Source organism: Lithobates pipiens, unplaced genomic scaffold, assembly GCF_037356315.1.
Source record: "Lithobates pipiens isolate NorthernLeopardFrog02 unplaced genomic scaffold, aLitPip1_a1.2 Scaffold_10, whole genome shotgun sequence".
NCBI lineage: Eukaryota > Metazoa > Chordata > Amphibia > Anura > Ranidae > Lithobates > Lithobates pipiens.
In genome coordinates, this window is record NW_027507686.1 from 60726753 (window position 1) to 60741380 (window position 14628).

The window sequence follows — 14628 nt, forward strand, 5'->3', positions numbered from 1 at the left end:
GGAGGATGGTTCCCGGGGCGGATGAGGAGGAGCAAGAAGAGCATGCTTTAAACCTTTCTGGGATTCCTGTTGTTGTGCGTGGATGGGGAGAGGAGAATGAAGAGGACGACATTATCCTGGATGATGAGCAGGAGCCACGCCACCACACCGCTTCCAGTTTAGTGCAAATGGGGGCCTTCATGCTCCAGTGTTTTAATAGGGACCCCCGTATAAAAAGCATAAGGGTCAAGGACCAGTACTGGGTGGCAACGTACTTAGACCCCCGGTACAAACACATAATGGCGGAAATGTTACCGCCATCACAGAGGGCTGGCAGAGTGGAGCATTTCCAGGCCTTGCTTCGAGAAATGCTGCATTCTGCTTTTGCGTGCGCTGGCAGAGGAGCAATTCCCACTCCCAGAGAAGGAGTTGCGGGTACCAATCCAACAGCGCCTGCAAGAAGAGGCCGGTTTGAAGATGTGTTGGTGACTTCGGATATGAGGTCATTCTTTCAGCCGACCCAATCGACAGGTGTCATCCGGATCCAGCATCAGGGAACGCCTAGACCGTCAGGTGTCCGACTACATTGGGTTAACGGCCGATGTGGACACTGAGGAGTGATGAACCCCTGGACTACTGGGTGGGCAGGCTTGACCTCTGGCCAGAGCTTGCCCAATTTGCAATCAAACTGTTGGCTTGCCCCTCGTCCAGTGTCCTGTCCGAAAGGACGTTCAGCGCAGCAGGGGAGATCGTGACCGATAAGCGTACTCGCCTAGCTCACGACAGTGTTAACTACCTCACATTTCTAAAAATGAATGAGGCATGGATCTCGGAGGAATTCAACACATGTGACCAGTAGACCATGTATATGTCGATAAACAATTTTTTTAATCTAGCACACAGACCTTTTTTCTTCATTTGGCTCACTTCCTTGTCCAAAAAAAGCACACCGTACTATATGCCTGTACCCTCCTCTTTGAAGAGGTTGAGCGGTGTCATATTTCTACTGGGGCTGCTTATTATGAGAGGCTCCCACTATCCCTGTGCTGTGCTGACTTCCTCCTGGGGCTGTACCTCTGCTGTGCATATTATGAGGGGCTCCCACCATTCCTGTGCTATGCTTATTATGAGGGGCTCCCACCATCCCTGTGCTATGCTGACATCCTCCTGGGGCTGCTTATTATGAGGGGCTCCCACCATCCCTGTGCTATGCTGACATCCTCCTGGGGCTGCTTATTATGAGGGGCTCCCACCATCCCTGTGCTTTGCTGACTTCCTCCTGGGGCTGTACCTCTGCTGTGCATATTATGAGGGCTCCCACCATCCCTGTGCTATGCTCATTATGAGGGGCTCCCACCATCCCTGTGCTATGCTCATTATGAGGGGCTCCCACCATCCCTGTGCTATGCTGACTTCCTCCTGGGGCTGCTTACGGTGCAGGTGTCAGTGCTGTATATCACGGTGCTGATGTCAGTACGCTCTATCACGGTGCTGGTGTTAGAGCTTTATGTCCCGCTGCTGATGTCAGTGCTCTCTATCACGGTGCTGCTGTCAGTGCTGTATATCACGGTGCTGGTGTTAGTGCTTTATGTCACGCTGCTGATGTCAGTGCTCTCTATCACGGTGCTGTTGTCAGATGACTCTATCACGGTGCAGGTGTCATTGCTGTATGTCACGCTGCTGATGTCAGTGCTCTCTATCACGGTGCTGCTGTCAGATGACTCTATCACGGTGCAGGTTTCATTGCTGTATGTCACGCTGCTGGTGATCATCTCCTGCACCCTCTTCTTTGCCTAACCTGACCTTCCCTCTCCTCCATTGCCTTCATGCGCTCCACAGTCCTGAATTGTCACAACAATTTCCCATATAAAAAAAAGAATGCTTGTAGTTGTCGATCCCAGATTCACCTCATACATGTGTTATGTCATTGGCCATGTGGTGGGACTATGTTTGCACAGCTATTAATTATTTTGTGGCTGCAAATTTGACATGTAGGTTTGCAAAGTTCGCCTCCCATTGAAGTCAATGGGGCCCGCCGTGAACGTTCCGGTTCGCAAACTATCGGCCGCGTTCGTGGTCCGCATTCGCGAAACGTCCCGTCGGAAGTTCGTCCATCACTATTCACCAATAGATGGGGACTCTCATTCTGCCAGTTCATTTTTAGGATTCATACTTATTGACTACCATGAGGCTCCATAGATTTATTGTCATAGTGCATACACTAGCATTGCCCTACAGGGGACATGAATTTATGTAAGGGCCTACCCTTAAACATTGACTGGAATATGCATGGCACCTAGACATTTACACTTTTAGGGCCGGTTCACACAGCGAGCCGCGGCGAGGCGTCTCCGACTTACCTCGCCGCGACTTGCGGGGACCTCAGCGGCGACTTGCAGAGGACTTCTGCATAGAAGTCAATGCAAGTCGCCCCCGAAGTCGCCCCGAAGTAGTACAGGAACCTTTTTTCTGAGTCGGAGCGACTCGAGTCGCTCCTCTCAGAACGGTTCCATAGTACTGAATGGGGGCGACTTGCGGGAGCGAGGCGAGGCGAGCCGTGTCGCCTCGCCTCGCGTCGCAGTGTGAACCGGCCCTTAGTCTTTCCTTTGGTGCACATACTCTACAACCTTTCCTCCGTTGAATAATCCTTTCCTCGCAGAATGTAGACACTGCATGCAAAACATAAAATATTTCCGTTCTGTTCTGTACTTACACATATTCAGCTGCCTCACAAAACTTGCCATGTTATTGTGCTTGAAGTACTTGGGTAGAACTTCCTTTGCAAACCTGCCTTGGTCAAAAACATGAAAACTGGTGCCATTCTGCAAGAGAGAATTTGGAATATATTTAATGGTGCCGGGAACAAAATAATCTGAAACTGAAAAGAATAAAAGAGTAGTATTCCCTACTAGAAAGGAGGTAGGCCGGCAATACAATAGAACATTTGAACCCAGGGGCAAGGGCATTGCACAGCAAACTGTGAACATATTTATTGATGAATAAGTATTAATTCCACGCTAAGGGTCTATAATCTGAAATCTGGCTGCTGCCTTACCTCAACTTCCCCACCTGTAGGTGGAGTCTATAAAGGTAAGTCTAAAAGAGAGGTATGTGTGGTGCTGCCCAATACTAGTCTATTTTATTAAATAAATAAATTCATGTGCATGGTGCCTTTAACTTTAGTGCTAATAAAACTATGTGTTCTAACTGATTTGTGTCACTTATTTATACCATGTTACCCTTTTAGTAGCTAAATAAATAAATAGCTAAATTGAGTGAACAAATTTATGCCTGCTGTCCCTTTAAATGCTGCACTGAATGAAAAGTGTGTGTTGTTGTTCAAACTACATTTTCCCAGTTGTAACACATTTAATAAATACAATTAATACTGGTAAATGTTCAATATGAAAGTACTCTCATGCCCATTAAACAAAAACTTATGTACAACAAAACAATTTAAAGGTCCATAAAGAAATGTAAAAATCATTAGTCCATATAAACTCTTCCAATCCAAAATGGATGGTGCTTAAGCATTCATGCATGTACAAGCGGCTGGTGAATAGGTGAAATCACTCGTGCTCCCCCCTCCAGGTCTGTGCTCACCACCAGATGGTTAAGCCCCAACAGGGGTCAAAGGAACCAAACATACTGTAGATGCTCCAAATCCCTTTGGATGGTATCTGATATCTCATCCTCCTCTTCACAGTATATAGTCAGTGGATGTGCTCATATGGATGGGTGAACAGAAAACGCATCTCGTAGCGTAATTCAGTTTTTACATTTATTCTTATAAAAGACAAAAACTCACTTATATGAAAGAGGGAAGATAAAATGCATGCAATATACAATGTGGCCAGGATGCCCTGCGGAAACTGAAAGTGACGCGATGACGCTCCAAGCCCTGCCCTACACGTTTCATCAGAGTGACGCTATAAGGATCTTGTGAGATAGATTAAAGTAATAAAGGGGTTTACACTAGAGTTCTCTATTTTATATTTATATATATATATATATTAAGAAAACAGTTATTTTGGAGTGGAAAAGCTGCTGCCCTGGATATATTAACCTGTTGGGGAAAAAAATGCATTAAGATCATACTCTTCACAGAGGGGTCATGGTCATCTAGTGAGTTCTCGGGTGTGGTGGCGATGCACGGTGGAGGATTAGCAGCACGGAAGAGATAATTTATACTCAGAGCACCATATAAAGTGATATCACTTATTGTTTTATACACAGACAGTATTGGATAGTACTTGGATACTTTGCAGAAGAATTGTTATGTTAGAGCTCATAAACAAAAATACTGATTTGCACATGGAAGAACATTTGGACACTTTACATAAGACTCCCTAACTCCCTAAGGCACACAATAAAGAAGTTCCTCTAAAGCTGGCTATACCGTATGTAGTGCTACCCCCATAGGAGCCGGTTGAGTATTACCTAAATAGTCCTTACTTCTTCACTGGCAGCCAGGTAGACACATTTAGGCTTGATGTAGTCAAATACCAGTCTAGGGGTGTTGTTTTGTAGTTTTTTTTTGAGGAACTTGGATGAGGTAGGGTGTTTGTAGTAAGACACTCCAGAACAAAACTATTTACAACTTAAGCACTCTAGCTGATCTGGAATTGAGTAGGTGAAGGCCCTTGCTGGGAGCAGATGGCAGACGTCTCCTGTGTAGCAGTGAAGGAATAAAGAATATGAGCAAAGTCTGTTGTAGTAAATGATAGGTTGACAAAGCTCTTTAGGTCACTAGCCAGTGATCTCTTTAGTTGGACCCTTGGCTAAATGTACTAACGCAAAGGGGTATCCAAAAAGAAACACCCCCTAGATCTTTGGTCTGTACTCACAGGTGTACTAGGACCCCTCCATTTTAGCTTCAGGCCCTCCGGTTGCCCACCTGGGGCAGCATAGCAGCAGGTACAAGGGGAGGCAAGCCTGCCTCACCCCTGACTGGTGCACTCTACCCAGAGCTAAAGTGTTCTCTGAATATATAGGCCAATCCCAGCATGCTCAGGAGCACCTCTCCTGTAATTGGCCGAGACTGCTACGTACATACTCATGCTGCCTATTTGCCTAGCTCCCACCAATGTTCCAGAAAGCTCTACTAGTTTCTTGAAGACAGGAGGAGCCCCTAGGCAAACTTAGAGTGGTTGTTAACCCACTTCTATCAAATCTTCTTATTCCCTCTGTACCTTAATAATGTAAATGTCCCTGTGCCTGTGTTCTGTAAAAAATCAGTTGATCTGTACTGATATAAGCTCCGCTCCGGGCGCACAGCTGATTCCTCTCATCGCTTCTCTCTCTGGCTCACAAAGGGCAATTTGACCACACTAGTGACCAGAAAATCAAACAAACGTTCTTAACTATTTGCCTACCGCCAACAGTACATTTACTGCTGGTGGGCAGCTTCCCAAGGCACTGCTACATACCCGCATGTTGTGGTGGTGATGCGCACAGTTCGCATCCCCTGGGGTGTGCAGCATGATCCACTCCAGACACAGCAGATTGCGTTACTCATTATTGGGTCACTGTGAGCAGCCTAGAGACCAATAGTAATGGAATCCATTCATGGCATCATTGTTTACTACTGTGTGTGATCTGTGACTGGTCACCAGTGATCACATGGGCCATGGGTAATAACTGTGGGTCAATCACAGCATCATAATTGTAAGCTATAGGGTTGATTTACTAAAGCTGGAGAATGCAAAATCTGTTGCAGCTGTGCACTGTAGCCAATCAGATTGTAACTTCAGCTTATTCAATTAAAGTGATTGTAAAGGCAGAGTTTTTTTATCCTAATGCATTCTATGCATAAAAAACCTCTGTGTGCAGCAGCCTTCCTCAGCCCCCCTAATACTTGAGCCCCATCTAGATCCAGCGATGTTGCAGGAGGGTCTTGGCTGCCCGGGATTTATTTGTTATATATATATATATATTTGTATAAAATTACAACTTCAAAGAACCAAACCTCTTACTAACTGCCTTAGATTGTCTACTTTCCAAAATGGTGGGGGTCCTGGCATTGTAGGTCTTCCAGAAATGAGATAGTCAGTCAGTGCATCATATACACTGATTTGAGCGCCTGTAAAGCGCCTGAAAACTGCTTCACATGCCTTCCAAATATGAAAGCCCAAGTGCTTTCACACTTTCACAGGTGGTGCGCTTGCAGGACGTTAGAGAAAGTTCTGCAAGCAGCATCTTTGGGACAGTTTGGGAGCACCTGAAAAGAGCTTCAGAAGCACCACAAGACGGTGCTTTTAACCCCTTCTTTAGCGCTAATACTTTGGCGGCCCCAGTGTGAAAGTGGCCTTATTATTACCAAGGAAATGTAGCAGACTACATTTTGGCCTAAATTTATGAAAATAGGGTTTGTATTTGAAAATTTTTATAATAGACATTTTTTTTAAGTTTTTCTAGCACACAACATAGGCATACTTAGAATTACTCCCCAAAACACCTTCTGCTATTCTTTTTATTAATAGTAATAGCACATGTGTGAGAATTTTGCACAGCCTATCTACATAGAGTCCCAAAATCCAAGGAGCACCTTCAGGGGCTCTAAGGACACAAATTACTATTTCCTGACTACCTATCACATTTTTGGAGGCACTGGAGCACCAGGGCAGTGAGAACACTCACAAAATTACCATCGTTTTGAAATTATACACCCTAATGTATTTTTTAAAAGGCATAATAAGTCTTTTGAAAACTTCATTTTTTTGCCACGAGTTTTTGGAAAGGAAAAATGAAAGAAAATGAAAGTTTTTTGTTTTGTTTTTACAAAAAGTTGTCAGTTTAATAGGATATTATTCACCTACAGCTTAGGCATACTTACAATTACAACCCAAAACACATTCTGCTACTCCTCCCAAGTATGGGTATACCACACGTGTGACACTTTTTCACTGTTTGGAATGACTATGTACTAAACAACGTATCTTGCGTGCCACAAAAATCAACTATATTAAAACCAATGTACTTTAATGGTAGTTTCTTTATGAGGTCAAGGAATGTAGCTTAGTGTAGCATCACCTAAAGTAGTCACAGTTCCTAAAAGCCAATCAAGTTTAGCCTACTGGTATGTGGCTTCCCTCAGGAATGCCATGTTCACTGGCCAGGAAGTACAGGAGGCTATAAAAAAAAGTAAGAACAAAAGTGTTTCTGTGATTCCAAGAGTGCAGTTGTCTGCTGAAGATGGCTGAGACTACTTTCTGGCAAGAATGTCATCAGTCTCACATACAGATGGGTCAGTTCAGTCGTTAGGCAGAGACATGGTCAGCAAACAGGCAAAGAATTAGTCCAGGCAGCATGCAAAAATGTGGTCAATAAACAGGTCAAAGTCAGTACAGGCAGCAGGCAGAGGCGATACTGCACAAATGTGGCAGTGATTAGGGACACTATTGCTTACTTACACTGGTTTGGTGACACTTGCCACTACTGTGGCAGCAAATTTAGTGACACTGGTGACTGGTGACACTGGTGACACTGTAACTGGTGTGACAGTAGCGATGATCAAGAAAACATGTTAGCTTCACTGATCTGGTATGGTGGAAATCAGGAAAACTGATTCTTGATGCACTGATCTGGTGACACTGATGCCGCATGCACACGAGCGGAATGTCCAACAGAAAAAGTCAGACAGAAGCTTTTCATTGTATATTCCGATCATGTGTATGCCTCATCTGACATTTTTTTTTTATTCTGACGGATCTAGAAATAGAACATGTTCTAAATATTTCCGACGGAACCAATTCCTATCAGGAAAACCGCCCGTCTGTATGCTGTTCCGACGGACCAAAAACATTGCATGCTCTGGAGCAAGTACGAGATAAAAGCTATTGGCTACTGGCTATTGAACTTCCGTTTTCTAGTCCCATTGCATGTTTTATACGTCACCACGTTCTTGACGATCGGAATTTGGTGTGATCGTGTGTACGCAAGACAGTTTCAGCGGAATCCCTTTAGAGTTTATGCCAACGGGAAAACCGGTTGTTTCTACAGGGCATGAGACTTGTGTAACAGTGATCAAGAACACTGATGAACACAGTGATCAAGAACACTGACTTGCACCAGTCTGGTGATACTGGGATTGGTGGGACGACAATCAAGGACACTGTTACTGGATAACACTGGTCTGGTGATACTGCAACTTGTGTGGCAGTGATAATGAACACTGTAGCTGACATACACTGATCTGGTGACACTGCAACTGGTGGCTCACTTTTTGTATGTGTGGTGGTGATCGGAGACGCTGTTGCTGGCTTCACTTTTAGGGCTCATTCACAGGGGTGGTAAAACCTTGCAGTTGAACCTCAGTTTTCCTGCCCCTCAACCACTATCCTCTTTAACTGCAGAGGCAGCGGCCGGGGGTGTACATATGCCTAGGCTGCAATCATTAGCTTTGCAGCTGTGGGAGAAATAATATATCCCCCTAGACGCCCACCAATTGTGACCCATTCAAGTGAATGGGGTGCTTGTGCAGGGTTCAATGGGCTAAAGAGGGAGGAAGGGAAGCAATACGATGCCTCATCACTGCCTGAAAAATGCTCCCTAAAGAGCGATTTAAACAGGGATCACACATGTGAATGAGTCTTTATGGGGACACTATGACCAGAGTAGCAGTGATCAGGGACACTGGGACTGGTGTGGTGGTGAACAGGCAGTGGCGGAATTATAGGGGTCGCTGAGATCGCCAAGGCGACCGGGCCCCATGCTGAAGGAGCGGGCGGCTGAGACCGAGCTCCCCGATCTTCAGCCGAAGTGTAATCGGCACTGTGCGGGGAGCTCGGAGTCATCACACTGCTTATGACTAAAGTGAAAGCAGTGTGTGCTCTTTGTCTACCCCTACAGTGCAGTACCCGGCAGGAAGAGGTAAGATAAAGCACTGCTGTTTTTGAAAAGACTTTATGTGTGTGTGCATTTGTGTGTGTATGTGTGCGCATGAGTGTGTGTATGTGTGTGCATGTGTGTGTGTATGTGCATGTGTGTAGATGGCGACCGGGCGGGGGGCACACTGGGGGCATTCAAGGGCACACTAGCAGCATTTGATGGCACACTGGCAGCGTTTAATGGCACAGTGGCTGCAATTGATGGCACAGTTGTAGCATTTGAGGGCACAGTGGCAGCGTTAAATGGGCACAGTGGCAGCATTTGGCACAGTGGCTGCAATTGATGGCACAGTGGCAGTATTTGAGGGCACAGTGGCAGCGTTAAATGGGCACAATGGCAGCGTTAAATGGACACAGTGGCTGCAATTGATGGCACAGTGGCAGCGTTTGATGGCACAGTGGCAGCATTTGAGGGCACAGTGGCAGCGTTAAATGGGCACAATGGCAGCGTTAAATGGGCACAGTGTCTGCAATTGATGGCACAGTGGCAGTGTTTGATGGCACAGTGACAGCTTTTGATGGCACAGTGGCTGCAATTGATGGCACAGTTGTAGCATTTGAGGGCACAGTGGCAGCGTTAAATGGGCACAGTGGCAGCGTTTGGCACAGTGGCTGCAATTGATGGCACGGTGGCAGTGTTTGGCACAGTGGCAGAATTTGAGGGCACAGTGGCAGCATAAAATGGGCACAGGGGCAGTGTTTGATGGCACGGTGGCAGCGTTTGATGGCACGGTGGCAGAGTTTGATGGCACAATGACAGCGTTTGTTGGGCACAGTAGCAGCGTTCGGGCACAGTGGCTGCGATCGATGGCACAGTGGCTGCATTTGAGGGTGAAGTGGCAGCGTTTGACGGCACAGTGGCTGCATTTGATGATTTGGTTTATAAAAAATGTTGTGCCCCCCCAAAAATTTTGAGCACCAACCGCCACTGTTTAGATGTATGTATGCACATTTTATGTATCTGCGTTTAACCACTTCCCGACTAGCGCACGACGATATACGTCGACAGAATGGCACGGGCAGGCATATTGGCGTACAGGTACTTCCGCGCTGGTCGGGACCCCCGTGAGTCCGGTCGCGGGACCCGCGGACTCGATCGCCGCGGGCATCCCCGTGATCGTCTCACGGAGCGGCCGAATGGAGGAAATGCTGTCTAAACAACATTTTTCCATTCTGCCTAGCAACTAGTGACGCTGATCTCTGCTCCATGTGATTGGAACAGAGATCAGTGTACACTAAATGAAAGCCCAACCCCCCCACAGTTAGTAACACACCCCTAGGAACACTTAACCCCTACACTGCCACCCACTGGTTAACCCTTTCACTGCCAGTGTCATTTACACAGGAATCACTGCATTTATATAGCAGTGATTACTGTATAAATGACAATGGTCCCAAAAATGTGTCAAAAATGTCCGATGGGTCCCCGACAATGTCGCAGTCACAATAAAAATCGCAGATCGCCGCCATTACTAGTAAAAAAAACTAATAAAAAATTATTAATAAAAATGCTATAAAACTATCCCTATTTTGTAAACGCTATAACTTTTGCGCAAACCAATCAATAATCGCTTATTGCGATTTTTTTTACCAAAAATATGTAGAAGAATACGTATCGACCTATATTGAGGGAAAAAAAGGTTTTTTTATATATTTTTGGGGGATATTTATTATAACAAAAAGTTAAAAATAATGCGTTTTTTTCAAAATTGTCGCTCTATTTTTGTTTATAGCGCAAAAAATAAAAACCGCAGGGGTGATCAAATACCACCAAAAGAAAGCTCTATTTGTGGGAAAAAAAGGACGTAAATTTTGTTTGGGAGCCACGTCGCACGTCCGCGCAATTGTCAGTTAAAGCGACGCAGTGCCGAATCGCAAAAAGTGGTCTGGTCTTTGACCAGCAAATTGGTCCGGTCTGAAAGTGGTTAATCCTGCCCCCCCTTCCCATATTAGAGCTGGGCGATTTTCAAAAAAAATAAAAATTTGTCATAAAAAAAAAACTCTATTCACAAATCGAATCCAGTTTTTTTTAATGGACACTGCGCCAGTCCTGAGGAGCTGCGGGCAGGAGTTTTTAGGTGAGGCCGTGGCTTCATCCTAGTCCGCAGGTCCGGCCTCGTGGACTAGGCCAAAGCCGCGGCCTCACCTAAAAACTCCTGCCCGCAGCTCCTCATGACCAGTGTGTTGTCAGCACCGATCCTGGTGAAAAAAGAAATATCTAAAAAAAACTATTTGCTGAAAATTTGAATCGATTTGACCTCTCAACTCAATTCAAGATTCAAATCGATTTTTTTCCCCAGCCTTACCCCATATGTGTACAATCAGAACTGTTTTTTTTTTTCTTGCTTGTTCAAAGTACCAGCAAAAAAATGCTAATTCCTTTGACAAGCGATCTGTGCTCAGATCGCTTTTCCGAGGCATTTGACAGCTGGTAAAGGGGCAATATGTTGCCTCCTGACCACCTTTTTTTTTTTTTTTTAATAACAAACATGTTATACTTACCTTCATTGTGCAGCTCGTTTTGCACAGAGTGGCCCCGAACCTTGTATTCTGGGGTCCTTCGGTGGCTCTCGTGGCTCCTCCTCTTATCAGACAACCCCCCTAGGGAAAGTGCTCTCCCGGGGGGGGGTTACCTTGCAGGCGCCCCCGATGCCCGCGTCATTGGATTTTATTAACAGCAGTGGGAGCCAATAGCTGAGCTGCTATCAATCTATCCAATCAGGAGCCGGGCAAAGGAAGAGCGCATCTCCACCTGGTGAAGTTCCAGGGCTCAGGTAAGTAAAACAGGGGGGGGGGGGCTGGGGTTCCGATGACTGCCAGGTGTTTTTTCACCTTAATGCATAGGATGGATTAAGGTGAAAAAACACAAGGGTTTACAACCCCTTAAATGCATCATCACTATGCTGCAACTGCATGCAATGCACACAGTTGCAGGGAGGTTGCAGTGCAGCCCCATTCACATAGGGATGTACTTAAAGGGTGCCCTGACTGGAAAAAGATTGAGAAACACCAACATAGAGGAACCCATCTCTCCATTTTCCTCCTGCAGCCGCTGAATGCCTGTGGAAGGGAGAGGTGGAGAAGCAGCGGCAAATGGAGAAATTGGTTCCTTTACATGCAGCCACCCAATTGCAACCGGGCCCTGTTGTTCCGCCACCAAACTCGGAGTAAAGGGCCCTGTCAGGGGGGCCCTTCATGGTTTCTTGCATCGGGACCCTGAAGGTTCTAGTTACGCCACTGTGAACAGGGACGCTGTGACTCGAGTGATGTTATTAGGGACACTGTGACTGGGGTAGTTTTTGTTTTGGGTGACATTGTACTGCTGGTGGCCCTGACATACAGTGATTTCAGAGCAGCCAGCTATTGTCCATGATCAGTGCCACAGCAGTACAATGTCACCAAAGCAAAAAGCGATGTGTGCAAACATTTTGACACTGTTTGTCTGCATTCATGCATCCATTCAGTACTAATGTAATAGATACGATTGGCCACAGCTATCCCATGGCAAAGAACTGCTGTGATTGGCCCTGTACCATGTGATCACTGTGACCAAACACAGAGACTACAGTAGTAAACAATGACGTAATGAATAACAGCTGTTGTTTACTACTGGTAATGCGATCCCTGTGATTGGTCAGTAACAGTTGTATCCCGATCTGTTATTCTGGACACAGCGATCACCAATTGTGCTGCTGCACGCTCTAGACAGAGCAGATGAGCAGCCGATGCTGGAGAACATATGGGAATTGGTACTGCTCTCCTCCGGCCAAATATATGCATTGGCCTGACAGGAGGTGATTGATACAGCTATGTAATCATTAATACATCATTAAATGTATTTCTATATGCAAGCAGTTGGTATCAGAAGCAGTACAAGTAGGGTTGCCACCTTTTCTTCAAGCCAAACCCAAACTCTTTAGCGGCCTGGGACACCTTTGAATGCCCCAAGCAGAGCAGTAACGTGGTGCAGATAGAGCACCACAGCAAACAGTGGGTGGGGTCAAATTGCTCTTGCTGACATCATCACCCTGCCCCCCGGTGATGCCGAAACTACCCAAAAACAGTCGCCCGCAGCTCCTGGGTGGTGTCCTGTCATATACAGTCCCCCATCGGATAGTGTACGCTTTGTACTGCGCATGCGCAGTACACAGCACACACAGATTCTGAAAATACCGAACACATTATTCAGACCAGGCTGTGGCTCACCAAGTAACTAAGATAGTCGCACACAAATCTGTTGCCACTGTTCTGGCATATAGTGTCCTGCCATCATATACTGTCCGCCCCATACTGCGCATGCGCAGCGCTTGCACAGTACGGAGCAGAAGAAGCTTTGGAAAATCTCCGAAGATGAACGTCGCCTGCGCCGTAAGTGGAGGTTCTAGCCCCACCATCCAAGTGGACATAGAGTTGGAATAAAAAGAGCCGCGCGAAACGAGGCCAATCCTGAAGCGTGGCGAGGGGCCCTCTAATTTTGCCAGCCCTATGTCCGCTTGGATAGTGGGGCTACCACCTCCACTCACGGCGCAGGCGACGTTCATCTTCGGAGATTTTCCGAAGCTTCTTCTGCTCCGTACTGCGCAAGCGCTGCGCATGCGCAGTATGGGGCAGACAGTATATGATGGCGGGACACTATAGGCCAGAACAGTGGCAACAGATTTGTGTGGGACTATCTTGGTTAACTGAGGAGCCACAGCCTGGTCTGAATAATGTGTCCGGGTTGCAGTCCACCTGAAACCCAGACACATGATTCAAAACATGGACTATCCGTGTGAATCCCCGACAGGTGGCAATCCTAACTACAAGGAGCTAGCAAGTTGTGTTTCAATGCAAGGAGCATGCTGATAGAAAAATTAGCAGAATGACGAGCCATAAGCTCATTAGTCTGCTACTTCTCTACTCTGCAGGATTAGGAGGAGACCAGTAAGTTAAGTGAAAGTGCAGCTGAAAAATGATAAAGTCTACTGCCCTACCAGGCAGGTCTGTGCTGTGTGGCAGAGATGTGTTGATCTCAGAATTGGATTTATGGAAATACATTTCTTTTCAGATATAACAGCTCTCCTATATGTATTTTATCTGTGTGTTCAGTATTTTTCCTGTAGTTTAGCTTTAACAAACAATGAAAGTTAAAATAATTACTATATGTATTATTTTAATGCAGACAGTGTCTGTTGGACAAAATCTGCAGCATACAAATACAATGACCTGTGCTAGGATCAGTCATCTGTGGGTAGTCGAGTTATTATAACACAAAAGGTACACTCCAGATGACATCAGAGTGACGAAACGTGTAGGGCGGAGTAAACACACGTTCTTGCATCACTTTCGGTTGTCGCGATAGTGTCAGCAATACATGCTTTATTGTTTGTATCTAAATGTGAGTACATTTCCACATCTTTTTACTGAAATAAAAGGTTTAATAGTATTACTCTATTGGGATCCTTCTCTCCTTTACATGGTACATGAGTGGAACATTACCAAAATATCTTGGGTGGGCCAGTTCCCAGGGTGCTACACAGTGGCAAATACTGTGAATGCCTTATACCCCAGGCGGGTAAGAAAATTCTGGTGAGTGCAGTCACAATAGGAGCACGGATAAGTGTGCTGTGATCACCTTTTGAAGAGGAAATTTGATCAGCGTTATTTTAATATTTTTTCACTAGCACAAAGCACTTTATTGGACACTAATTATTTAATGCAATGGGATTTTTATATTTTATTTAATTAACTTTATTCATATTTTCCATTGGTATTTTATGTT

At 45.7% G+C, this 14628-nt stretch overlaps 1 long non-coding RNA gene across 1 annotated transcript in view; it reads right to left on the reverse strand.

The window, feature by feature from the left end:
* LOC143941809 (uncharacterized) overlaps window positions 1–2996 on the reverse strand; it is a 38249-nt gene extending 35253 nt beyond the window's left edge. Inside the window, exon 1 of the long non-coding RNA XR_013264441.1 lies at window positions 2693–2996. This is a non-coding gene — a long non-coding RNA (uncharacterized LOC143941809). The remainder of the gene's footprint in view (window positions 1–2692) is intronic.
* Between the last annotated feature and the right edge of the window lie 11632 nt (window positions 2997–14628).